The 27,975-nt window shown below is 49.0% G+C and overlaps 1 long non-coding RNA gene across 2 annotated transcripts in view; it reads right to left on the bottom strand.

Annotated features, from left to right (window-relative positions):
* The window catches only part of LOC134907897 (uncharacterized), a 152,411-nt gene that overhangs the window by 62,191 nt on the left and 62,245 nt on the right, over nt 1-27,975 (bottom strand). For both annotated transcript variants that reach the window (XR_010175780.1, XR_010175781.1), the window contains exon 2: nt 24,704-24,902. This is a non-coding gene — a long non-coding RNA (uncharacterized LOC134907897). The remainder of the gene's footprint in view (nt 1-24,703; nt 24,903-27,975) is intronic.

Here is a 27,975-nt window from a genome sequence, read left to right as displayed (position 1 = left end):
ACCCCATGCCAGGATTTGCGTAGTCGTCCAATCAATTGTAGGATTGTGAAGACGGAGCCATGGAAGGCCCAGCACCACAGGATGTGTGGCTCTTGGAATCACTAAAAGTGAAATAAGTTCGGAATGAAGAACTCCCACTCTCAGACGAACTGGTAGAGTCCTTAGAGCAATAACTGTATCAAAAATTTTACTGCCATCCACGGCAGTTAAGGAAAAGGAGGAAGGAAGTCTCTCGGTGGGTAGGGACCACCGTTTAACATAGGCTTCGGTAATAAAGTTCCCAGCTGCTCCGGAATCCAGGAGGGCAATGACGTTCTGATAACGTTGAGCAACTTGAAGCGAGACTGGGAGATTACAATCTTGAGGAGATGGAGAGGAGATCATTACTCCTAGCCGGCCCTCTCCTTGGCGAGCTAGGATTTGAAGTTTCCCGGACGTTTGGGACAGGCATGAATAGTGTGAGACGGGGCTGCACAATACAGACAGAGAGACTCAGAGAGACGTCTTCGGCGCTCAGCAGGAGTTAAACGGGAACGGCCAATTTGCATGGGTTCATCTTTAGTTGGTGACAGTTGGCGAGGAGGAGGAGCAGAAGATTTTGGAGCAGATGATCTTCCACGCTCAGTTGCTCTCTCTCTCTGAAACGTAAGTCAACTTTTGTACAAAGTGAGATTAGCTCATCTAACTTGGAGGGTAAGTCTCTGGTAGCTAACTCATCTTTAATACGCTCGGATAAACCATGCCAGAATGCAGCATACAGGGCCTCGTCGTTCCATGCCAGTTCAGATGCCAGGATCTGGAACTGTATAAGATATTGTCCTACAGTATGTGATCCCTGGCGTAAACGGAGAATCTCAGACGAAGCTGAAGTTACCCGGCCTGGCTCGTCGAAGATGCGCCTGAATGTTGACACGAATGCAGTGTAAGAAGATAGCAGGGTGTCGGACCTCTCCCATAACGGTGATGCCCAGTCAAGGGCTGAGCCACTGAGAAGTGAGATGATGTAGGCAATTTTTGTACGGTCACTGGGAAAATTGCCAGGTTGTAGCTCAAACTGAATCTCACACTGGTTGAGAAATCCCCTGCAGAATCTTGGATATCCGTCAAATTTTGCTGGCGTTGGAAGATGAAGACGTGGAGCAGAAACGGGTAAGGTGGGTGGGGTTATAGTTGGAGTCACTGTGGTTGACGCCCCAGATGCGCCTGATCCACGGAGAGTTGTCTGAATCCCATCCAGCCGAGTAGAGAAATCCTGGAGACAGCGGATGATGTGGCCCTGTGCAGCCTCCTGATGTTCAAGTAGGGCTGCCAGTTCTTGCATCGGCCTGGCCGCTTGATCCTGGTCTCCGGCTGGATTCATTTGGTCAGTGCTTACTGTCACAACTGAGGGCCTGAGCTGACGGAAGGCAGCCTCAGTTGTAGGGGCTGAGATGTACCGGAACCTGGGAGGTTGTATCAGACCCCTGGACATGTAAGTAACATGAAGAGAAATCGCCCGAAGGCGTGACCACGACAACTTGAGTAAAAGTCAATGATATTTATTTATGACAAACTCCATGCATCACAGTAGCAGTAAAAAGTAACATAAAAATCAGCAGAGAAATAATAATACAGTTCCTGGGTACTACAGGGTGGCAGGGGCCACAGAGCTCTGGTGGTATGAGACAGTTCTTATTATCTGCAAGTTGGAAAGTCCTTACCAGGCTCAACTGTAGCAATGAGGAAAGCCCAGGGTCGTACCAGCTGGTGTTCCAGGGAAAGCTGGACTGCTGTAGATAAAATGCTGCTGTGGGTACTGGTTAGAACCAGACAGGTGTTGGCACGGAGTGGATACTGGCTGGAACCAGTTAAATAATAAATAAAGCTTGAGAGCGATGCAATGTAGATGAAATGTAGAATTTGAGAGCGGAGAAATAATAATACCGGTGGAGAGTGGTAAACTGCAGAAAGGACACCGGCCCTTTAAGAGAAGCTGTACACTACTGGAAGCTGAGCTGGAAGCAGGTGATGTTGTAGCTGGAAACAGGTGAGTCCAGAATGGATCGGAGAGTCAGGCTACACCGCAGATGGAATGCTGGTGCGGGTCTCTATAGCAGAAGTCTGGAGACAGGAGCTGGAATCTGGAAGACATTCACAGAAGAGAGACAAACTGGAACTAGGTTTGACAACCAAAGCACTGACGCCTTCCTTGCTCAGGCACAACCTATTTATACCTGCAGCAAGGAAGGCATTGGCTAGGCAATTATGCAAATTAATAATACTGACAACGGATTGGTAGGAATGATCAGCTGACAGAATCCAAGATGGCTGCGCCCATGCAGACACTTGGAGGGAAGTTTGGATTGTAATCCATGTGGTCTGGAAAACAGTAATGGCGGCGCCGGCCACCGGAGACAGGAGACGCCAGGCTGACAGATGCACATCCGACCATGCGGACACAGCGGAGGCCGCGGCTGACGTAATCGCCACTCTGAATGCAGAAGCTCAGGGACGGCGGCGGAGGCCGCGGGAGACGCCATGCCAGATGTATAAGGCGTTACTGTGACTGCGTCCAGAGAGACAGGAGAGGATGCGGGAATGTGCACATCAGGATAACAGATGGGATCCGGTCCTGGAGCGCTGAGCCAGCCTTAGGAGGCATCTGATAGGTAAGAAATGGCGTCCAGATACCCGGATCGTGACACAGAGGAGATGGACAGTACGAGGAAAGGATTTTTGTTAATCCAAGGGCAAGATTCATACCAGCCACACCAATCACACCGTATAACTTGTGATAACAATCCAGTAAACAGTATGACAATAACATAGCATCAGTTCACGCCCGATGCAACAATAACGTAACCCTTATTGAAGCAATAAATATATACAAGTATTGCAGAAGAAGTCCGCACTTGGGACGGGCGCCCAGCATCCTCTACGGACTACGAGAAATAGATTTACCGGTAAGTAAAATCTTATTTTCTCTAACGTCCTAGAGGATGCTGGGGACTCCGTAAGGACCATGAGGATTATACCTAGTGATGAGCGGATTCGGTTTTACTCGGTTCTCAAAACCGAATCTTATTGGCTCACTGATGTCACGTGTTTTGGATAGCCAATAAGATTCGGTTTTGAGAACCGAGTAAAACCGAATCCGCTCACGGGCGGGAGAGTGCGGATGACTCTGCAGCACCGATTGAGCAAACATGAGGTCCTCCTCAGCCAGGGTATCAAACTTATAGAATTTTGCAAAGGTGTTTGTACCCGACCGAGTAGCAGCTCGACACAGCTGTAGTGCCGAGACCCCTCGGGCAGCCACCCAAGAAGAGCCCACAATCCTAGTGGAATGGGCCTTGATCGATTTAGGTAACGGCAATCCTGCCGTAGAATGCGCCTGCTGAATCGTGATACAGATCCAGCGAGCAAGAGTCTGCTTTGGAGCAGGGCCGCCAAGCTTGTTGGCTGCATACAGAACAAACAATGCTTCTGTTTTTCGGACTCTAGCCGTCCTGGCTACATAAATTTTCAAAGCCCTGACCACATCAAGGGACTCGGAATCCTCTAAGTCCCGTGTAGCCACAGGCACCACAATAGGTTGGTTCATATGAAAGGATGAAACCACTTTTGGCAGGAACTGAGGACGTGTCCGCAATTCCGCTCTATCCATATGGAAAACCAGATAGGGGCTTTTATGTGATAAAGCCGCTAATTCCGACACTCGCTTGGCCGAAGCCAGGGCTAATAACATGACCACCTTCCAAGTGAGATATTTCAACTCCACCGTTTTCAGTGGTTCAAACCAGTGTGACTTTAGGAAGTCCAAGACCACATTAAGGTCCCAAGGCGCCACCGGAGGCACAAACGGAGGCTGAATATGCAGCACTCCCTTTACAAAAGTCTGAACTTCTGGGAGAGAAGCCAATTCTTTTTGAAAGAAAATGGATAGGGCCGAAATCTGGACCTTAATGGAGCCTAATTTAAGGCCCAAATCCACTCCAGTTTGTAGGAAGTGAAGGAAACGGCCCAGATGGAATTCTTCCGTAGGAGCATTCCTGGCCTCACACCAAGAAACATTATTTATTTATTTATTTATTTATTAGCAGTTTCTTATATAGCGCAGCATATTCCGTTGCGCTTTACAATTAGAACAACAGTTATGTAACAAAACAGGGCAAAGACAGACATAGCGGTAGGAAGGCCCTGCTCGCAAGCTTACAATCTAGAGGGAAATAGGTATTGATACACAAGGATAGATGCAACCTGTTACATAATGTTTCCCCAGATTGCTAGCTTCTTAGTGGGTTGTATGATATGATCACCCAGCAATGTTGGAAGACAAAATGTGAGGTTATGGGGACTGTGCAGAGGGAATGAACTGGATAGGGAAGCATTGAAGGTTATGTGTGTGGGTCAGGAATTTGGTAGATGAGTTTTCAGGGAACGTTTAAAGGTTTGGAGACTAGTGGAGAGCCTTATTGTGCGTGGGAGGGCATTCCACAGAGTGGGTGAAGCCCGGGTAAAGTCCTGTAATTTTGAGTGGGAACAGGTAATACATCTGGATGAGAGACGCAGATCTTGTGCAGAGCGGAGGGGTCTGGTAGGGAGATATTTTGAGATGAGTGAGGAGATGTATGATGGTGCAGTTTGGGTAATAGCCTTGTATGTAAGTAAAAGTATTTTATATTTGACACGGTAGAATACCGGTAACCAATGGAGGGACTGACAGAGCGGATCAGCAGACGAAGAACGTCTGGCGAAGAAGATTAGCCTCGCAGCTGCATTTAAAATGGATTGAAGTGGTGAGAGCCTATGTTTGGGAAGACCAGTAAGGAGACTATTACAATAATCAATGCGGGAGATGATCAGTGCATCGATCAGAGTTTTTGCAGTGTCTTGTGTAAGATAAGGGCGTATTTTGGATATGTTTTTAAGGTGCATGTAACATGATTTAGAGACAGATTGAATGTGTGGAACAAACGACAGTTCAGAGTCAAGGATCACACCTAGGCAGCGAGCTTGTGGAGTAGGGTGGATAGTTGCATTGTCAACAGTTATGGCAATATCAGGTTGGTAACTACCCTTAGCTGGTGGGAAAATAATTAATTCTGTTTTGGAAATGTTGAGTTTGAGATGGCGAGATGACATCCAAGATGAAATGGCAGACAGGCATCCAGTAACACGAGCCAATACAGATGGTGATAAATCTGGGGAGGATAGGTAGATTTGAGTATCATCAGCGTACAAATGATACTGAAATCCGAAGGAGCTGATTAGTTTACCAAGAGAGGAGGTATAGATTGAGAAAAGCAGAGGACCTAAGACTGAGCCTTGCGGTACTCCAACTGATAGAGGTAGAGAAGAGGAGGTAGAATCAGAGAAGCGAACACTGAAAGATCGATTAGATAGGTAGGATGAGAACCAAGTAAGGGCTGTGTCCTGAAGACCTAGGGACTCTAGTGTTTGTATGAGAAGAGAGTGGTCAACAGTGTCAAAAGCAGCAGAGAGATCTAGAAGAATAAGTAGTGTGTAATGGCCTTTTGATCTAGCAGTGACCAGATCATTCACTACTTTGGTCAGTGCCATCTCCGTGGAGTGTTGGGCACGAAAGCCTGACTGAAGTGGGTCCAGTAAGTTGTGGGAGTTAAGAAAGTGTGTAAGGCGAGTGTAGGCAAATCTCTCAAGTAGCTTGGAGGGACTGGGTAGCTGAGAAATGGGACGGTAGTTAGAGAGTGTCTTTGGGTCAGAGTTGTGTTTTTTTCAGAATGGGAGTAATCACTGCATGTTTAAACAGAGATGGAAAGATGCCAGTAGAGAGAGAGAGATTACAGATTTTAGTTAAGGTTGGGATAAGCACAGGAGACAAACTTTTGCTGACCTGTGAGGGTATAGGATCAAGAGGAGAGGTAGTGGAGTAGGAGGATGAAAAGAGTGTTGATACTTCATCTTCACTTGTGGGATCAAATGAAGAGAAAGTGCCAGAGGGTTCAGATAGGGATTTGAGCAGGTCACTGGCTGAGTTAGAGCATACCATTTCATCTCGGATTTTATCAATCTTATCCTTGAAGTAGGAAGCAAGTTCTTGTGCACTGATAGTAGCTAGTGTGTAAGGTGATGGAGGGTAAAGAAGTGATTTAAATGTATTAAAAAGTCGTTTGGGGTTGGTGGCATGATAAGAGATGAGAGATTGGAAATATGTTTGTTTGGCAGTGTCCAGGGCCTGACGATAGGAGTGGTAGGTAGTCTTATATTTGAGAAAGTCACTTGGATTCTGAGATTTCCGCCACTGACGTTCTACCTTGCGTGACAGTTTTTGTAGGCGTCTTGTTGATTTAGAGTGCCATGGTTGGCATCTAAGCCTACGTGGAGTGTGATGGGTAGCTGGAGCAACTTCATCAAGGGCACTCTCTAGGGTCTGGTGCAGGTGGGATACAGCAGTGTTAGGTGTGGTGAATGTAGAGATTGGTGAGAGACGTTGTTGCAGAGAAGTGTAAAGTTGTTGAAAATTTATATTGTTAGTATTTCTGCGTGTTAGAGGAGGCTTGCTTGGTTTTAGTGTCCTAGAATTTAAAGTAATAGAAGAGATTGTGAAGGTGATCAGGTTGTGATCAGAGAGAGGGAAAGGAGTGTTAATGAGTTGGGAAACTGAGCAGAGCCTGGTGAACACAAGATCAAGGCAGTGGCCCTCCTGGTGAGTAGAGGAGTCGGACCATTGGGTTAGGCCAAGAGAGGAGGTTAGAGAGAGGAGTTTGGATGCATGAACAGATTGTGGACTGTCAAGAGCTATATTGAAATCGCCCATAATGATGGTGGAGATGTCAGAGGAAAAGAAGTGTGGGAGCCAGGCAGAAAAATCTTCTAGAAATTGTTGTTTAGGTTGCCCAGGAGGGCGATAGATAGCTGCAACACGCAGAGAGAAGGGGGTGAAAATCCTGATAGAGTGAACTTCAAATGATGTGAATGCGAGTGATGGAACCTGAGGTAGAACAGTGTATGTGAAAAACTGTGACAGTAAGATTCCAACCCCACCACCTTTACTATTATTAGGCCTAGATGTGTGTGTGAAGTGGAAACCACCGTGTGACAGTGCTGCAGGGGAGGCCGTGTCTGATTGTGTGAGCCATGTTTCTGTTATAGCCAGCAGATTAAAGTTGTGAGATATGAAGAGGTCATGGATGGATGTTAATTTGTTGCAAACAGAGCGTGCATTCAATAAGGCACATTTTAGTGACTTGGAGGGGGATGGGAGACACGTGATATTTATGAGGTTAGATGGATTTCTATGTTGTTTTGAGACAGCCGAGTGTGAGAGGGAAAGGTGGTTGGGGCCTGGATTTGGTGATATGTCACCAGATAATAAAAGCAGAAGAGTGAGATAAATATTGGTGGATGTTTATATCTTGGACGTATATCTTCGCCATATACGGTGATAATGTTTTGCTGTTACTTCCTTCCTAGCCTTTATCAGCGTAGGGATAACCTCAACCGGAATACATTTTTCCGCTAGGATCCGGCGTTCAACTGCCATGCCGTCAAACGCAGCCGCGGTAAGTCTTGGAACAGACAGGGTCCCTGTTGCAACAGGTCCTGCCTTAGAGGAAGAGGCCACGGATCTTCCGTGAGCATTTCCTGCAGATCTGGATACCAGGTCCGTCGTGGCCAATCTGGAACAACGAGGATTGTTCTCACTCCTTTTCTTACTATTCTCAACACCTTGGGTATGAGAGGAAGAGGAGGAAATACATAGACGGACCGGAACACCCACGGTGTCACGAGGGCGTCTACCGCTACTGCCTGAGGGTCTCTGGACCTGGCGCAATACCTCTGTAGCTTTTTGTTGAAGCGGGACGCCATCATGTCTATCTGTGGCTGTTCCCACCGACTCACAATCTGTGCGAAGACTTCTGGATGAAGTCCCCACTCTCCCGGGTGTAGGTCGTGTCTGCTGAGGAAGTCTGCTTCCCAGTTGTCCACTCCCGGAATGAACACTGCTGACAGGGCGCTTACATGATTCTCCGCCCAGCGAAAAATCCTGGTAGCTTCCGCCATTGCCGCTCTGGCTCCTTGTGCCGCCTTGGCGGTTTACATGAGCCACTGCGGTGATGTTGTCTGACTGGATCAGAACTGGTTGGTCGCGAAGTAAGGCCTCCGCTTGACGTAGGGCGTTGTATATGGCCCTTAGTTCCAGGATGTTGATGTGCAGACAAGTCTCTTGACTTGACCAAAGACCCTGGAAATTTCTTCCCTGTGTGACTGCTCCCCAACCTCGGAGGCTTGCGTCCGTGGTCACCAGAATTCAATCCTCAATGCCGAATCTGCGGCCCTCGAGAAGGTGAGCACTCTGCAGCCACCACAGGAGCGACACCCTGGCCCTGGGGGACAGGGTGATCAACCGATGCATCTGTAGATGTGATCCGGACCACTTGTCCAACAGATCCCATTGGAAAGTCCTCGCATGGAACCTGCCAAAGGGAATGGCCTCGTATGAGGCCACCATCTTTCCCAGGACTCGATGCAATGATGCACGGACACCTGTCTTGATTTCAAAAAGGTTCCTGACCAGAGTCATAAGTTCCTGGACTTTTTCAATCGGAAGATAAACCCTTTTCTGGGTCGTGTTCAGAATCATGCCCAAGAAAGGCAGACGACTCGTAGGAACCAACTGCGACTTCGGGATATTGAGAATCCAGCCGTGTTGTTGTAACACTTTCAGTGAAAGAGATACGCTGTTCAGCAACTGCTCTCTTGATCTCGCTTTTATGAGGAGATCGTCCAAGTACGGGATAATTGTGACACCCTGCTTGCGCAGGAGCACCATCATTTCCGCCATTACCTTGGTGAAAATCCTCGGAGCCGTTGAGAGACCAAACGGCAACGTCTGAAATTGGTAATGACAGTCCTGTACCGCAAATCTTAGGTACGCCTGATGAGGTGGATAAATGGGGACATGAAGGTACGCATCCTTTATGTCCAGTGACACCATAAAATCCCCCCCTTCCAGGCTGGCGATGACCGCTCTTAGCGATTCCATCTTGAACTTGAACCTCTTCAAGTATAGGTTCAGAGATTTTAAATTCAATATGGGTCTGACCGAACCATCCGGTTTCGGAACCACAAACATGGTCGAATAATAACCCCTCCCCTGTTGGAGGAGGGGAACCTCGACCACCACCTGCTGAAGATACAATTTTTGTATTGCATTTAACACTATCTCCCTCTCTAGGGGGGAAGACGGTAGGGCCAATTTGAAAAACCGGCGAGGAGGCACCTCTTCGAATTCCAGCTTGTAACCCTGAGAAACAATTTCTATTGCCCAGGGATCCACCTGGAGTGAACCCACATGTGGCTGAAATTCCGAAGACACGCCCCCACTGGCCCCGACTCCGCCAGTGGAGCCCCAGCGTCATGCGGTGGATTTTGCAGAGGCCGGGGAGGACTTCTGTTCCTGGGAACTAGCTGTATTCTTCTTTCCTCTGCCCCTCCCTCTGGCAAGAAAGGACGCACCTCGGACTTTCTTGTTTCTTTGTGAACAAAAGGACTGCATTTGATAATGCGGTGCTCTCTTAGGCTGTGAGGGAACATAAGGCAAAAAATTTTACTTTCCAGCCGTAGCTGTGGAGACCAGGTCCAAGAGACCTTCACCGAACAATTCCTCACCCCTGTAAGGTAAAACCTCCATATGCCGTTTTGAGTCGGCATCACCTGTCCATTGCCGAGTCCACAGGACCCTTCTGGCAGAAATCGACATAGCGTTTATTCTAGAACCCAGCAGACTAATGTCTCTTTGAGCATCTCTCATATAAAGGACAGCGTCTTTAATATGCCCCACGGTCAATAAAACAGTATCCCTATCTAGGGTATCAAACTCCTCTGATAAGGTATCAGTCCATGCCGCTACTGCACTACAGACCCAGGCCGACGCGATTGCCGGTCTGAGCAAGGTACCTGAATGTGTATAAATGGACTTCAGGGTACCCTCCTGTTTGCGATCAGCAGCATCCTTGAGGGTAGCCATATCCTGGGACGGCAGGGCTACCTTTTTAGATAAGCGTGTTAAAGCTTTGTCCACCCTAGGGGAGGATTCCCATTGTAACCTGTCCGTTGGCGGGAAAGGATATGCCATAAGAATCCGTTTGGAAATCTGCAGTTTATCTGGAGATTCCCAAGCTTTTTCACATAACTCATTCAGTTCGTGTGAGGGGGGAAAAGTTATCTCAGGTTTCTTTCCCTTATACATATAAACCCTTGTGTCAGGGACAGGGGTTTCCTCTGTGATGTGCAAAACCTCCTTAATTGCTATAATCATATATCGGAGTGATTTAGCCAACTTTGGCTGTAACTTTGCATCATCGTATCATCATCGTGAGTCAGAATCCATGTCGGTATCTGTGTCAACAATTTGGGATAGTGGGCGCTTATGAGACCCCGGCGGTCCCTGCGACATAGGATCAGGCACGGGTTGAGACCCTGACTGTCCCAATGCATCAGCCTTGTCTAATCTTTTATGCAAGGAATTTACATTATCATTTAAAACCTTCCACATATCCATCCAATCAGGTGTCGGCGGAGACACCACATTCATTTGCTCCCGCTCCTCTCCCACATAGCCTTCCACATCAGACATGTCGACACAAGCGTAGCGACATACCACACACACAGGGAATTTCCTTTCTGAAGACAGTTCCCCCACGAGGCCCTTTGGAGAGACAGAGAGAGAGTATGCCAGCACACCCCCCAGCGCTATATAACCCAGGAATAACACAGTAACTTAATGTTAACCCAGTAGCTGCTGTTTATATACTTTTTTGCGCCTAATTATGTGCCCCCCCCCCCCCCCTCTCTTTTCAACCCTCTTCTACCGTGTATCAGCAGTGGAGAGCCTGGGGAGCTTCCTCTCAGCGTGCTGTGGAGAAAAAAAATAAGATTTTACTCACCGGTAAATCTATTTCTCGTAGTCCGTAGTGGATGCTGGGAACTCCGTAAGGACCATGGGGAACAGCGGCTCCGCAGGAGACTGGGCACAACTAAAGAAAGCTTTAGGACTACCTGGTGTGCACTGGCTCCTCCCTCTATGACCCTCCTCCAGACCTCAGTTAGGATACTGTGCCCGGAAGAGCTGACACAATAAGGAAAGGATTTGGAATCCCGGGTAAGACTCATACCAGCCACACCAATCACACCGTATAACTCGTGATACTATACCCAGTTAACAGTATGAAATATAACTGAGCCTCTCAACAGATGGCTCAACAATAACCCTTTAGTAAACCAATAACTATATACAAGTATTGCAGACAATCCGCACTTGGGACGGGCGCCCAGCATCCACTACGGACTACGAGAAATAGATTTACCGGTGAGTAAAATCTTATTTTCTCTAACGTCCTAAGTGGATGCTGGGAACTCCGTAAGGACCATGGGGATTATACCAAAGATCCCAAACGGGCAGGAGAGTGCGGATGACTCTGCAGCACCGAATGAGCGAACTCTAGGTCCTCCTCAGCCAGGGTATCAAACTTGTAGAATTTAGCAAATGTGATTGACCCCGACCAAGTAGCTGCTCGGCAAAGTTGTAAAGCAGAGACCCCTCGGGCAGCCGCCCAAGAAGAGCCCACCTTCCTCGTGGAATGGGCTTTTACAGATTTAGGATGCGGCAGTCCAGCCGCAGAATGTGCAAGTTGAATCGTGCTACAGATCCAGCGAGCAATAGTCTGCTTTGAAGCAGGCGCACCCAACTTGTTGGGTGCATGCAGGATAAATAGCGAGTTAGTCTTTCTGACTCCAGCTGTCCTGGAAACATAGATTTTTAGGGCCCGGACTACGTCCAGCAACTTGGAATCCTCCAAGTCACGAGTAGCCGCAGGCACCACAATAGGCTGGTTCAAATGAAAAGCTGAAACCACCTTTGGGAGAAATTGGGGACGAGTCCTCAATTCCGCCCTATCCATATGGAAAATCAGATAAGGGCTTTTACATGATAAAGCCGCCAATTCAGACACACACCTGGCCGAAGCCAAGGCCAACAGCATGACCACTTTCCACGTGAGATATTTTAAATCCACGGTTTTAAGTGGTTCAAACCAATGTGACTTTAGGAAATTCAACACCACGTTGAGATCCCAAGGTGCCACTGGGGGCACAAAAGGGGGCTGAATATGCAGCACTCCCTTAACAAATGTCTGAACTTCAGGTAGTGAAGCCAGTTCTTTCTGGAAGAAAATCGATAGAGCCGAAATCTGGACCTTAATGGAACCCAATTTTAGGCCCATAGTCACCCCTGACTGTAGGAAGTGCAGAAAACGGCCCAGCTGAAATTCCTCCGTTGGGGCCTTCCTGGCCTCACACCATGCAACATATTTTCGCCATATGCGGTGATAATGGTTTGCGGTCACTTCTTTCCTAGCTTTAATCAGCGTAGGGATGACTTCCACCGGAATGCCCTTTTCCTTCAGGATCCGGCGTTCAACCGCCATGCCGTCAAACGCAGCCGCGGTAAGTCTTGGAACAGACAGGGCCCCTGCTGCAGCAGGTCCTGTCTGAGCGGCAGAGGCCATGGGTCCTCTGAGATCATTTCTTGAAGTTCTGGATACCAAGCTCTTCTTGGCCAATCCGGAACAATGAGTATAGTTCTTACTCCTCTTTGTCTTATTATCCTCAGTACCTTGGGTATGAGAGGAAGAGGAGGGAACACATAAACCGACTGGTACACCCACGGTGTCACTAGAGCGTCCACAGCTATTGCCTGAGGGTCTCTCGACCTGGCGCAATATTTTTCTAGCTTTTTGTTGAGGCGGGACGCCATCATGTCCACCTGTGGCCGTTCCCAGCGATTTACAATCAGCTGAAAGACTTCTGGATGAAGTCCCCACTCTCCCGGGTGGAGGTCGTGCCTGCTGAGGAAGTCTGCTTCCCAGTTGTCCACTCCCGGAATGAACACTGCTGACAGTGCTAACACGTGATTTTCCGCCCATCGGAGAATCCTTGTGGCTTCTGCCATCGCCGTCCTGCTTCTCGTGCCGCCCTGTCGGTTTACATGGGCGACCGCCGTGATGTTGTCTGACTGGATCAGTACCGGCTGGTTTTGAAGCAGGGGTCTTGCCTGACTTAGGGCATTGTAGATGGCCCTTTGTTCCAGAATATTTATGTGTAGGGAAATCTCCTGGCTTGACCATAGCCCTTGGAAGTTTCTTCCCTGTGTGACTGCCCCCCAGCCTCGAAGGCTGGCATCCGTGGTCACCAGGACCCAGTCCTGTATGCCGAATCTGCGGCCCTCTAGAAGATGAGCACTCTGCAGCCACCACAGCAGAGACACCCTGGTCCTTGGAGACAGGGTTATCAGCCGATGCATCTGAAGATGGGATCCGGACCACTTGTCCAACAGATCCCACTGAAAAATTCTTGCATGGAACCTGCCGAATGGAATTGCTTCGTAGGAAGCTACCATTTTTCCCAGGACTCGCGTGCAGTGATGCACCGAGACCTGTTTTGGTTTCAGGAGATCTCTGACTAGAGACGACAACTCCTTGGCTTTCTCCTCCGGGAGAAACACCCTTTTCTGGTCTGTGTCCAGAACCATCCCCAGAAACAGTAGACGTGTCGTAGGAACCAGCTGTGACTTTGGAATATTCAGAATCCAACCGTGCTGTTGTAGCACCTCCCGAGATAGTGCTACCCCGACCAACAACTGCTCCCTGGACCTCGCCTTTATAAGTAGATCGTCCAAGTATGGGATAATTAAAACTCCCTTTTTTCGAAGGAGTATCATCATTTCGGCCATTGCCTTGGTAAATACCCTCGGTGCCGTGGACAGACCAAACGGCAACGTCTGGAATTGGTAATAACAGTCCTGTACCACAAATCTGAGGTACTCCTGGTGAGGAAGGTAAATGGGGACATGTAGGTAAGCATCCTTGATGTCCAGTGATACCATGTAATCCCCTCCCTCCAGGCTTGAAATAACCGCCCTGAGCGATTCCATCTTGAACTTGAACCTTTTTATATAGGTGTTCAAGGATTTCACATTTAAAATGGGTCTCACCGAACCGTCCGGTTTCGGTACCACAAACATTGTGGAATAGTAACCCCTTCCTTGTTGAAGGAGGGGTACCTTGACTATCACCTGCTGCGAATACAGCTTGTGAATTGCCTCCAGCACTGCCTCCCTGTCCGGGGGAGCTGTTGGCAAGGCAGATTTGAGGAAACGGCGAGGGGGAGACGTCTCGAATTCCAGCTTGTACCCCTGAGATACTACTTGTAGAATCCAGGGATCCACCCGTGAGCGAGCCCACTGGTCGCTGAAGTTCTTGAGACGGGCCCCCACCGTACCTGGCTCCGCCTGTGGAGCCCCAGCGTCATGCAGTGGACTTAGAGGAAGCGGGGGAGGGCTTTTGTTCCTGGGAACTGGCTGTATGCTGCAGCTTTTTTCCTCTACCTCTGCCTCTGGGCAGAAAGGACGCGCCTTTAACCCGCTTGCCTTTCTGGGGCCGAAAGGACTGTACCTGATAATACGGTGCTTTCTTGGTTAGCAATATAGTGTCCCTGTCTAAGGTATCAATATTTTCTGACAGGGAATCTGACCACGCAGCTGCAGCACTGCACATCCATGCTGAAGCAATAGCTGGTCTCAGTATAATACCTGAGTGTGTATAAACAGACTTCAGGCTAGCCTCCTGCTTCCTATCAGCAGGCTCCTTTAGGGCGGCCGTGTCCGGAGACGGTAGTGCCACCTTCTTTGACAGTCGTGTGAGCGCTTTATCTACCCTAGGGGATGTCTCCCAACGTGACCTATCCTCTGGCGGGAAAGGGTACGCCATTAGTAACTTTTTAGAAATTACTAGTTTCTTATCGGGGGAAGCCCACGCTTCTTCACACACTTCATTTAATTCATCAGAAGGGGGAAAAACCACTGGTAGTTTTTTCTCCCCAAACATAATACTCTTTTTTGTGGTACCTGGGGTAATATCAGAAATGTGCAACACATTTTTCATTGCCGTAATCATGTAACGTGTGGCTCTATTGGAATGTACACTAGTCTCATCATCGTCGACACTGGAGTCAGTATCTGTGTCGACATCTGTGTCTGCCATCTGAGGTAGCGGGCGTTTTACAGCCCCTGATGGCTTTTGAGACGTCTGGGCAGGCACGGGCTGAGAAGCCGGCTGTCCCACATCTGATATGTCGTCAAACGTTTTATGTAAGGAGTTGACACTGTCGCGTAATTCCTTCCACATATCCATCCACTCAGGTGTCGACCCCGCAGGGGGGTGACATCACATTTATCGGCACCTGCTCCGCCTCCACATAAGCCTCCTCATCAAACATGTCGACACAGCCGTACCGACACACCGCACACACACAGGGAATGCTCTGACTGAGGACAGGACCCCACAAAGCCCTTTGGGGAGACAGAGAGAGAGTATGCCAGCACACACCAGAGCGCTATATAAAACAGGGATACACACTACACAGTGATTTTACCCCTTATAGCTGCTTATATATCACAGATTGCGCCTAAATTTAGTGCCCCCCCCTCTCTTTTTTACCCTATGTAGTCTGGAACTGCAGGGGAGAGCCTGGGGAGCGATCCTTCCAGCGGAGCTGTGAGGGAAAATGGCGCCAGTGTGCTGAGGGAGATAGCCCCGCCCCTTTTCCGGCGGGCTTCTCCCGCTTTTTTTATACAGTTATGGCAGGGGATTTTACACATATATAGTCTTAAAGGCTATATTATGTGTTAATTTGCCAAGTAAGGTACTTATATTGCAGCCCAGGGCGCCCCCCCCAGCGCCCTGCACCCATCAGTGACCGGAGTATGTGGTGTGCCTGGGGAGCAATGGCGCACAGCTGCAGTGCTGTGCGCTACCTTAATGAAGACCGAAGTCTTCTGCCGCCGATTTCCAGGAACGTCTTCTTGCTTCTGGCTCTGCTAGGGGGACGGCGGCGCGGCTCCGGGACCGGACGACCGAGGCTGGGCCTGTGTTCGATCCCTCTGGAGCTAATGGTGTCCAGTAGCCTAGAAGCCCAAACTAGCGGCAAACAGGTAGGTTCGCTTCTCTCCCCTAGGTCCCTCGTAGCAGTAAGTCTGTTGCCAGCAGATCTCACTGAAAATAAAAAACCTAAATATTACTTTCTTTCTAAGAGCCCTAGTGTGCATCCAGCTCGGCCGGGCACAAAATTCTAACTGAGGTGTGGAGGAGGGTCATAGAGGGAGGAGCCAGTGCACACCAGGTAGTCCTAAAGCTTTCTTTAGTTGTGCCCAGTCTCCTGCGGAGCCGCTATTCCCCATGGTCCTTACGGAGTTCCCAGCATCCACTTAGGACGTTAGAGAAATGGCGCTGGTGAGTGCTGAGGGAGAAGCCCCGCCCCCTCGGCGGCGGGCTTCTGTCCCGCTTAAATTTTATTTCTTTGGCGGGGGCTCCTACATATATACAGTGCCCAGCTGTATATATGTGTTCATTTGCCAGAATGAGGTCCCAAATGCTGCCCAGGGCGCCCCCCCCCCCCCCCCCCTGCGCCCTGCACCCTAACAGTGACCGGAGTATGTGTAGGTGTGTGGAGCAATGGTGCACAGCTGCAGTGCTGTGCGTTACCTCCAGTGAAGATCACGAAGTCTTCTGCCGCCTGTGAAGTCTTCTTGCTTCTCAAACTCACCCGGCTTCAGTCTTCCGGCTCTGCGAGGGGGACGGCGGCGCGGCTCTTGGATGGACGGCGAGGGTGAGATCCTGCGTACCGATCCCTCTGGAGCTAATGGTGTCCAGTAGCCTAAGAAGCAGGACCTAGCTTCAGAGAGTAGGGCTGCTTCTCTCCCCTCAGTCCCACGATGCAGGGAGTCTGTTGCCAGCAGAGCTCCCTGAAAATAAAAAACCTAACAAAAAACTTTCTATCAGCAAACTCAGGAGAGCTCACTGAAAAGCACCCAGCTCCTCTGGGCACAGAATCAAACTGAGGTATGGAGGAGGGGCAGAGAGGGAGGAGCCAGTGTACACCAGGAACTAAATTCTTTCTTAAAGTGCCCATGTCTCCTGCGGAGCCCGTCTCTTCCCCATGGTCCTTACGGAGTCCCCAGCATCCTCTAGGACGTTCGAGAAATACACATGGTGCGATTTGAACTAGATGCGATGCTATTAGAACTAAAGAGATCTAATAGCATGCGAGAATCGCACCATGTGTGGGCACCATTATAGTGCCCATACACATGTTCAATTGTCTGCTCTGCAATATCGCGCTGCGATTTCCCTTGAAGCTCCCCGTAAGATAAATAGCATGTGAAGTGCTTTTTTTGGCATTCCATGTGCATGCGATAAATCGTATGCCCCTTGTGACCTGAAATCGGGTGATCGAGACAGCATAATACTGCACTGGTGGGCAGTGGGCCAGCATAATATTGCATTGGTGTGCAGTGGGTCAGCATAATAAAACATTGGTGATCAGTGGGGTAGCCTGCATACCTTGTTTGGCAGAGAGCAGAGCAGTGTGCGTCCTCCTTCTTCCAGTTTAAATTTCAGCACAAGGGGTGGATGGAAGTGTCCAGGAAATGAGGTAAAAACATCACAGATCGCACATCGTAGTGCAATAAATTGTATGTGTTTAAAAATAGGATTTTGGTACTCACCGTTAAATCCTTTTCTCCTAGTCCGTAGAGGATGCTGGGGACTCCAAAAGGACCATGGGGTATAGACGGGATCCGCAGGAGCTTGAGCACACTAAAAGACTTAAGACTGGGTGTGAACTGGCTCCTCCCTCTATGCCCCTCCTCCAGACCTCAGTTACAGGAACTGTGCCCAGGAGAGACGGACATTACAAGGAAAGATATTTGTCTTAACTAAGGGCTACCAACTTACCAGCCCACACCATAAACATACCGTACAACCGGAATAACGCCAAACCAGATAACAGTATGCATAAAACTCCAGCAACCAGCTGTAACAAACCAATACACAAGTCGTGTATAACTAACTTAACCAGTAAGAAAATATATATATATAATGCAAGTAATAGTCCGCACTGGGACGGGCGCCCAGCATCCTCTACGGACTAGGAGAAAAGGATTTAACGGTGAGTACCAAAATCCTATTTTCTCTTACGTCCTAGAGGATGCTGGGTACTCCAAAAGGACCATGGGGATTATACCAAAGCTCCAGAACGGGCGGGAGAGTGCGGACGACTCTGCAGCACCGATTGAGCAAACGCCAGGTCCTCATCGGCCAGGGTATCAAACTTATAGAATTTTGCAAAAGTGTTCGAACCCGACCAAGTAGCCGCACGGCAAAGTTGTAGTGCCGAAACTCCTCGGGCAGCCGCCCAAGAAGAGCCCACCTTCCTGGTAGAATGGGCTTTTACCGACGTTGGCACCGGCAACCCCACCGAAGAATGAGCTTGCTGGATCGTACTACAAATCCAGCGTGCAATAGTCTGTTTTGACGCAGGATGACCAATCTTGTTAGCCGCATACAAAACAAACAACGCTTCAGTTTTCCTAGTAACCGCTGTCCTAGAAACGTAGACTTTTAACGCTCTTACAACGTCCAGAGATTTTGGAATCGCCACCTCTTCCGTAGCCACCGGAACTACAATAGGTTGGTTAATGTGAAATGACGAAACCACCTTTGGCAGAAATTGTTGACGAGTCCTCAATTCCGCCCTATCTGAATGAAAAACCAAGTACGGACTCTTATGAGATAACGCTGCCAATTCCGATACTCGCCTGGCAGACGCAAGTGCTAAAAGCATAACCAAGTGAGAAACTTTAACTCAACCTTCCGCAAAGGTTCAAACCAGGAAGACATGAGGAACCTTAAAACTACATCAAGGTCCCATGGCCCTACAGGCGGTACAAACGGTGGATTGATATGCATTACACCCTTTACAAAAGTCTGAACCTCTGGGAGAGCAGCTAACTCTTTTTGAAAGAAAATAGACAAAGCCGAAATCTGCACTTTAATGGAACTCAATTTCAGACCTGCATCTACACCCGCCTGTAAAAAGTGGAGAAAACGACCCAAGTGAAAATCCTCCGCAGGAGTCTTTTTAACCTCCCACCAGGAAACATACTTCCTCCAGATACGGTGATAGTGTCTTGTCGTAACCTCCTTCCTAGCCTTAATAAGAGTTGGAATGACCTCCCTGGGAATACCCTTACGAGCTAAGATCTGGCGCTCAACCTCCATGCCATCAAACGCAGCCGCGGTAAGTCCGGAAACACGCATGGACCCTGTAACAACAGATCCTCCCTTAGAGGAAGCGGCCAAGGATCTTCCACCAGTAAGTCCTGAAGATCCGGATACCAGGCCCTTCTTGGCCAGTCTGGAACGACAAGAATCGCCTGAACCTTTGCTCGGCGAATGATCCCCAGCACCTTTAGAATGAGAGGAAGAGGAGGGAACACATACACCGACTGGAAAACCCACGGAGACACCAGGGCGTCCACCGCAGTGGCTTGTGGGTCCCTTGTTCTGGAACAATACCTCGGGAGCTTCTTGTTGAGACGAGACGCCATCATGTATTAACGGAATTCCCCAGCGTCTTGTCACCTCTGCAAAGACCTCTTGGTGTAGAGCCCACTCCCCCGGATGGAGGTCGTGTCTGCTGAGAAAATCCGCTTCCCAGTTGTCCACCCCCGGTAGGAAAACTGCTGACAGTGCGCTGATGTGTTGTTCCGCCCAGCGAAGTATCTTTGTGGCTTCCGCCATTGCCGCTCTGCGCCTTGTTCCGCCTTGCCGGTTTATATGGGCCACCGCTGTGATGTTGTCTGACTGTACCAGGACCGGTCGACCCTGAAGAAGATTTCCTGCTTGGAGCAGGCCGTTGTAAATGGCTCTTAACTCTAAAACATTTATGTGGAGACAAGCTTCCTGGATCGACCATTTTCCCTGGAAGTTTCTTCCTTGGGTGACTGCACCCCAGCCCCGGAGACTTGCATCTGTTGTCAGAAGTACCCACTCCTGGATACCGAATCGACGTCCTCCCAGGAGGTGATGAGCTTGTAGCCACCACAGGAGAGAAATTCTGGCTCTGGGAGATAAACTTATTTTCCGGTGAATGTGTAGATGAGACCCGGACCATTTGCTCAGCAAGTCCCACTGAAACACGCGGGCATGAAATCTGCCGTATGGAATGGCTTTGTACGCCGCCACCATCTTCCCCAGAACCCGAGTACAATGATGTATCGACACACTCGACGGCTTCAGAAGTTCTCTGACCATCGTCTGCAATTCCAGAGCCTTTTCTTCTGGAAGGAATACCTTCTGTAACCTCGCGTCCAGAACCATGCCCAGAAACGTAAGCCGAGTGGTCGGAGTCAACTGGGATTTCGGCAAATTGAGAACCCATCCGTGTTGTCGCAGAACCGATAGAGACACCTCCACACTTCTCAGCAATCGTTCCTTGGACCTCGCCTTTATCAGGAGATCGTCCAAGTACGGGATAATTGAAACCCCTTGTTTGCGAAGAAGAACCATCATTTCCGCCATGACCTTGGTGAAAATCCTCGGAGCCGTGGAAAGCCCAAACGGCAACGTCTGAAATTGGTACTGAGCATCCTGTATCGCAAACCTGAGGAAAGCCTGATGCGGAGGATATATCGGGATATGCAAGTAGGCATCCTTTATGTCGACTGACGCCATAAAATCCCCCCCTTCTAGGCTGGAGATCACAGCTCGAAGGGATTCCATGAACTTGAAAACTTTCAAGTATGGATTGAGGGATTTTAGATTTAGAATTGGTCTGACCGAACCGTCCGGTTTCGGCACTACAAAGAGACTCGAGTAAAACCCCTCCCCCCGCTGCGACGAGGGAACGGGAATAATGACCCTCTGTAGACACAGTTTTTGAATTGCTTGTAACACCACCTCCCTGTCCGGCAGAACTACTGGTAACGCCGAAATGAAGAACCGGTGAGGGGGCAACTCCTGAAATTCCAGCTTGTATCCCTGAGAAACGATCTCTAGTACCCAAGGATCCAGGCCTGATTGAATCCAGGCCTGACTGAAATTTTGTAGTCGGCCCCCCACCGGTTCGGACTCCCCCAGGGAAGCCCCAGCGTCATGCGGTGGACTTGGTAGCAGCCGGGAAGGACTTCTGGTCCTGTGCGCCTGAGGCTGCAGGAAGCTTTCTTCCCCGTCCCCTACCCTTTGAGGCGAGGAAGGACGGACCTTTTCCACGCCTGTATTTATTGTGACGAAAGGACTGCATCTGTTGATGTGGTGCCTTTTTCTGCTGTGTGGGAACATAAGGAAGAAAAGAGGACTTACCCGCAGTCGCGGTCGAGACCAGGTCAGCCAAGCCGTCCCCAAACAATACATTACCTTTGAAGGGTAGCGCTTCCATAGCCCTCTTGGAGTCGGCATCAGCGTTCCATTGATGGATCCACAGGGCCCTTCTGGCGGATATCGACATGGCACTGGTTCTTGAACCCAAGAGACAGACGTCCCTTGCCGCATCTTTTATGTAATCTGCAGCGTCCTTAATATAACCGAGAGTTAGCAGGACATTATCTCTATCAAGAGTATCCATATCATTAACTAAATTCTCAGCCCATTTAGCAATGGCACTACTCACCCATAACGACGCCACAGCGGATCTGAGCAAAGCACCTGAATTAGCGAAAATGGACTTCAGAGACGTCTCCAGTTTGCGATCCGCCGGATCCTTGAGAGCTGCCGTGTCGGGAGACGGAAGTGCCACTTTCTTAGACAAACGAGATAAAGCTTTGTCAACAGTCGGAGATGCCTCCCATTTTTCCCTGTCATCAGAGTGAAAAGGATACGCCATGTAAATTCTCTTGGGAATCTGCCATTTCTTATCCGGCGACTCCCAAGCCTTTTCACAAAGAGTATTCATTTCATGAGAGGGGGGAAATTTTACCTCAGGTTTCTTTTCTTTGAATAAGCAAATCCTTGTTTCCTGAACCGCAGGTTCATCAGAAATGTGTAAAACATCTTTTATAGCCACAATCATGTACTGAATACTCTTAACCAAACGGGGATGTAATGCTGCCTCAGTGAAATCGACGTCGGAATCAGAGTCCATGTCGGTATCAGTATACCCCACCTGATTATATGACCACTTTTGCGACCCAGATGGGGTTTGAACCTGAGACAAAGCCTCTTCCATGGACTTTTTCCACACCTGGGTCTGCGCCTCAGACTTATCTAACCTCTTTGATAAGGAAGTTACATTCGAGTTTAATGTACTGAGTAATGCTAGTAAATCCGGTGTCGGCTGCGTCGACATTCCCAATTCTAGCCCCGCATCCACTCCCCCAATAACCTCCTACGGTGAATAAGCTTCCGCCTCAGACATGTCGACACACAGTACCGACACACCACAACACCCAGAACGTCCCTGCTAGGTGACAGGCCTACAATAAAGCCCAGATAGAGGACACAGAGGGAGTATGCCAGCTCACACCCCAGCGCCCATATATCGCAAAAACCGATATATGCACCCAGCGCTGCCTAACCACTATTGAGCACCACCACTGCGGCCCCCCTCAGAATAATCCCCCCGTTACTTGGGAAAGCCTGGAGGTCCCCGCAGCGTCTCTCTCCTGCAGCCGCGTGTTGCAGAGAAAATGGCGCCGGTGAGCTGCGGGTCGAAGCTCCGCCCCCTTCCCGGCGCGCTTTGGCCCGCCAATTTCAAATTTGTAAAAGATGCCGGGCGGGGGTCTGTACTCGGTGCCGAGGCACCCACAAGCATTCTGCCGATCTAAAAACTCCAGTAACATGCTGCCCAGGGCGCCCCCCCCCCCAGCGCCCTGCACACAGTGAATACCGTTGGTGATGTGTGTGGGAGCATGGAGCACAGCGTTACCGCTGTGCTGTACCTTCTGTCACTGAAGTCTTCTGCCATCCTGAAGTCTTCTGATCTTCTCATACTCACCCGACTTCTGGCTTCTGTGAGGGGATGACGGCGTGGCTCCGGGAACAAGCAGCTAGGCGCACCAAGTGATCGAACCCTCTGGAGCTAATGGTGTCCAGTAGCCGAGAAGCAGAGCCTTGAAACTCACAGAAGTAGGTCTGCTTCTCCCTCCTCACTCCCACGCTGCAGTGAGCCTGTAGCCAGCAGGTCTCCCTGAAAATAAAAAACCTAACAAAAAGTATTTTCTAGAGAAACTCAGTAGAGCTCCCCTAGTATGCATCCAGTCACTCCTGGGCACAAAGTCTAACTGAGGTCTGGAGGAGGGGCATAGAGGGAGGAGCCAGTTCACACCCAGTCTTAAGTCTTTTAGTGTGCCCAAGCTCCTGCGGATCCCGTCTATACCCCATGGTCCTTTTGGAGTCCCCAGCATCCTTTAGGACGTAAGAGAAAACCACATGCGATCACACATGCGATAAATATTATGTCCAGCACATAATATCTTGCGATGCGAGATTCGCCACATCACGGGACACATGCAATTGGCGAGCGATCCATGCGATTTGTCGCAATCGCATGATTGTACCCGATATATCACAAGTGTATAGCCAGCATAAGACACTCAACTATGTAGCAAGTTGTAAATCCTGTCACACATTTATATGGCAACCTTATTTAAATTCATATACGTGAGACCTGCTTGTTCAGTGCTACTAAATGCAGCTGACTGGCTCCTAATATAGCAGCTATTATGCTGTCTTTTTATATCAGCCAAACATGTATTGATATATTGTAAAAAAGAGAGAGATTAGTATGTCGCTGTATTGGACATAACTGTCCGAGTAGCTGGCAATGAGTTCACAATCATGCTTAGTATACTTCCAATGATAAATTCAGGGACCAATAAATGCAGAAAAAGTTGTAAAAAAATCTAAAAAACCTGTGTCGACCTTTTGACCCTGTTAACCTAATGCATGTCGACCATTAGTGGTCGACCTATTGACTGTAGACCTTTTTAGTGTAGATCTATAGACCGGATACCGTTTAAATTGACCTCTGCGAGATTGGTCTACACTTGTGTATTTTCTTTTGAGAACCATTGAAATTTTGCATACATTGGAAGATTGACCATCTACTGCAGTGTTTCCCAACCTCGGTCTTCAAGGCATACTCACAGTCCAGGTTAAAGCAGTGACGTGCGGTGAGGACATTGGCTGGGGAGGCACTGGTTATGCGCGCGTCTCCAGAAAAGGGGGCATGGCCACTCAAATGGGGGCGTGTCCTTCAGTGTAGTAGGACCCCTTATACTATACTGTGCCCCTTTCACCTTATACCACACAGTATGAGCAAAAATTCACATTACAGCACACTGTATGAGCCGAAATTCACATTATAGCACATGGTATGAGCCGAAATTCACATAACAGCACACGGTATCAGCCGAAATTCACATTACAGCACACGGTATGACCCGAAATTCACATTACAGCACACGATATGACCCGAAATTCAGATTATAGCACACGGTATGAACCGAAATTCACATTAGAGCACACGGTATGACCCGAAATTCAGATTATAGCACACGGTATGAGGTGAAATTCACATAACAGCACACGGTATCAGCCGACATTCACATTACAGCACACGGTATGACCCGAAATTCACATTATAGCACACGATATGAGGTGAAATTCACATAACAGCACATGGTATGTGCTGAAATTCAGATTACAGCACACGGTATGAGACAAAATTCACATTGCAGCAAACGGTATGAGACGAAATTCACATTACAGTACACTGTATGATACACATTTCAGGGACAGGGAGAGAGAGTGACAGCAGAGGACATAGGGAAGCAGGGAAACATTACCTGATATGTGCAGCGGAGGTGAGGAAGGGACTGTCGGCGGCGGTGGAGCCCATGGTCTGCGGTGGATGCGGCGGTACTAAGCTGTCCTTTGTTGCAGCGGCGTTGATGTCCCTCTGACCACCGCCAGTTGTGGTCTGCGGTGGTCAGCTTTCAGTGGCGGTGCAGCGTACGGCAGTGAGCTTTGGTCAGCGGTGAGCGGCTGTGATATATACATATATATATATATTTTACATTTCTTTTATTTATTCCTCATTGTCCCTGCAGTCCAAGTGATCTGGGGGTGAACTGCAGTCCAAGTGATCTGGCCGAGATCACTTGGGCTGCAGCTCACCCCCAGATCACTTGGACTGCAGCTCATCCCCCGATTATCTGAAGGTGAGTTGCAGTACAGGTGATCTGAGGGTGAGCTGCCCAGTCACTTCCCACCCAGTACAACTGCCCCCCCCCCTCCCCACCCAGTACAACTGCCCCCCCCTCCCCACCCAGTACAACTGCCCCCCTTCCTCCCCACCCACCACACCCACCACCAACAACAACAACCCCACCACCTCGCCTGTGTGGTGATGGGCCCCGTTGCAGAGGGTGCAGGTACTGCTGTGAGGAGAGCAGGGGACGATCAAAGTGAGCCGCAGTTACAGCGCTGCCCAGCGCCGCCGCACGGTCCCCAGCCCGCTGCCTCCGTAGCGCCTGCTTCGCTTCCCTGACATGCAGTGCAGCTCTATCATCGGGTCCCGCCGCCGCTTCACTTGCCCGGCGTGCTACTGTCCAGACGTTACAGCACCACAGCAGCGCCGGGTCCCGCCGCCGCTTCAGCCCACCGGTGATTGGATCAGCGGATCCAGGACTGGATCCGCTGTCCAATCACATCTGCCTCGCTGACAGGGGCGGGTTTCCCCTGTCAACGAGGCACTTGCATAAGTGCCGCTTACCCCATTGATTTGCAATGGGCTTTTATGGCCCAGTCCTTGGCCCCGCCCCCCGTTTTAGCTTATTTCTATTGATGATGGGAGGCACTGCTATCAGTGCCTCCCAAACTGATGAAAAGAGTAGATAAATGGGTAGCATAATATAAAGAAATAACTTATGACACAGAATGTGTGTCATAAGTATCTTCTTTATATTATTCTAATCATTTATGGCAGGGGAGGCACTGCCTCCCCTGCCTGCACGTCCCTGGGTTAAAGTGATATCCATGCTTAAGCACAGATGGTTAAATCAAAATAACTAAAGAGCTAATTAAGTCACCTGTGCTAAAGTATGGCCATCCTTAAAACCTGTGTTGTTATACCCCTTTCATACTGACAAATATTTCCCGGGTTATTGCACATGAACGCGCATCAACCCAGGAATTTGCTCAGTGTGAAGGGGTCCTGAAAGAATATCCCAGGTTGAGCGTCCGGCATTTCTTCCCAGGTCGTGACCTGGGTTGATGCCAGAATCGACCCGGGATGCGTGCAGTGTGAACAGGTAAGCCAGGTCAAGGCGACCCAGCACCAGTTCTCTGCATAGGAGGAGGCGGTGCTTGGAGATGACCATCTCCAAGCGCAACCTCCGGTAGAGTCAGCGGTAACATCACCAAACCCGGGTCGGGCCGCAAGTCTGAAAGGGGTCTCAAGCTGGGGAGCACCTGTGTACACATTCCCGGGTGTGCCCCGGCTATGCGAGTCTGAAAAGGGTAATAGTGTGCTTTGAGGATCGTGGTTGGAACCCCTGATCTATTGGGACTATTACTACCTACCAACTAGGTATTCAGAGGACTGTCCCTGAGAGACACACATTTCTGTTTTTCCCATTAGGGAGCATTTACCTGCTATGTATCTTATGTAAACATGAGGTGAAACAACCTAGGTGAACGCTGCTCATATTTGACTGTTGAGCAAGAGGATCTTTGTACTGTTCATATACCAAATGCAGCCCCTATAATTTTAAGGGTTTTGTGGCATCCTCTTTGTGAGGTCAATTTAACTGCAAGGCGTAATGCAGGAGTTTACACATAATTGCAATACACAGTACCCAGGGAATTCACAGATTTTACGTACACCTTGATGGAAGTGAACAAAACTCCATAATGTAGGTGCAATGTTGTATTACGTTTTAGGGGACTATTCATAACGATAGGGAAGTGGCTGATGGTAAGTTTCAAGACAAATCGCATGTTCCAAAACTTCTCACAGGCAGAGCCGGATTTGGGAGGGAGGGAGGTCTTGGCCGCAGCTCTCACTTCTGGACAACACTGTCCCTTCACCCATGCAACTCCATCGCTGGGCCCATCCTGGAACACTCCATATTGGCCCCATCTGATATTAAAATGCTCAAAACATAACAAATAGACTGCATATAATTAAAGGGTACAATAGGAAAAAATGCATCCGGTAGACCTTATAAAAGGGATTGAAATTTATGGATTTTTGACTATTTAACCCTTTAAATTAATGTGGTTTATTTGTTAAGAATAACTCTCTCTGCACATGTAATATGTGTCCCATATATGCAGTGCACATGGTTCTGCCCATTAGAGAAAGGTTTTGCTTTTGTGATCAGGTCTGAATTAGGCCCAAAATCTTGTAAAGAAGTGAAACAGAAAGCTTCTATGAATAGATCTCCCCATACTACTGCATAAGGAAGCGATATCTACCTAAATCTGGAGCACCACTTACATGAACAGGAGGAAGCAGTGCTTAACCCTGTTATCAGTGGAGTATCTATAATGGGTGCAGTGTGTGAGGTGCACACAGGCCCAAGTCCAGGGGAAGCTACACCCTGCACCCATTGTTTCAATACTCACTAGGAAAATGGCCACCACCAGCGGTGGCTGCTGCCCCTGGCCTGCAGGGCCATCCAAAGGCTACAGGGGGGAGCTGGCCAGGGGCAGCAGCCGCCGCTGGCCGCCACACCATTTCCCTGGTGTTCTGCACATGTGCAATAGAGTCCATGCCTCTAGTGCTCAGACATTACTGCGCTGCTGGCTAGAGAGGAGGTAGGGATAGCCAAATCTTGATACAGGTAGAGTATCCCTTATACAAAATGCTTCGGACCAGAAGTATTTTGGAGATCGGATTTTTCCATATTTTGGAATAATTGCATACCATAATGAGATAACATGGCAATGGGACCTAAGTCTAAGCACAGAATACATTTATGTTTCATATACACCTTATACACACATAAATGTATTTTAATTAACTGCGCTAATGAGATATAAGCTGCTTGGTTTCACACTGGTTTACAGCTCACCTGCCAACAGACTACTGGCTTTCCGAAAGGAAAGCCAG

Source organism: Pseudophryne corroboree, chromosome 1, assembly GCF_028390025.1.
Source record: "Pseudophryne corroboree isolate aPseCor3 chromosome 1, aPseCor3.hap2, whole genome shotgun sequence".
NCBI lineage: Eukaryota > Metazoa > Chordata > Amphibia > Anura > Myobatrachidae > Pseudophryne > Pseudophryne corroboree.
The sequence above is the reverse complement of the archived record's forward strand: the minus strand, read 5'-3'. Positions and strand labels throughout refer to the sequence as shown.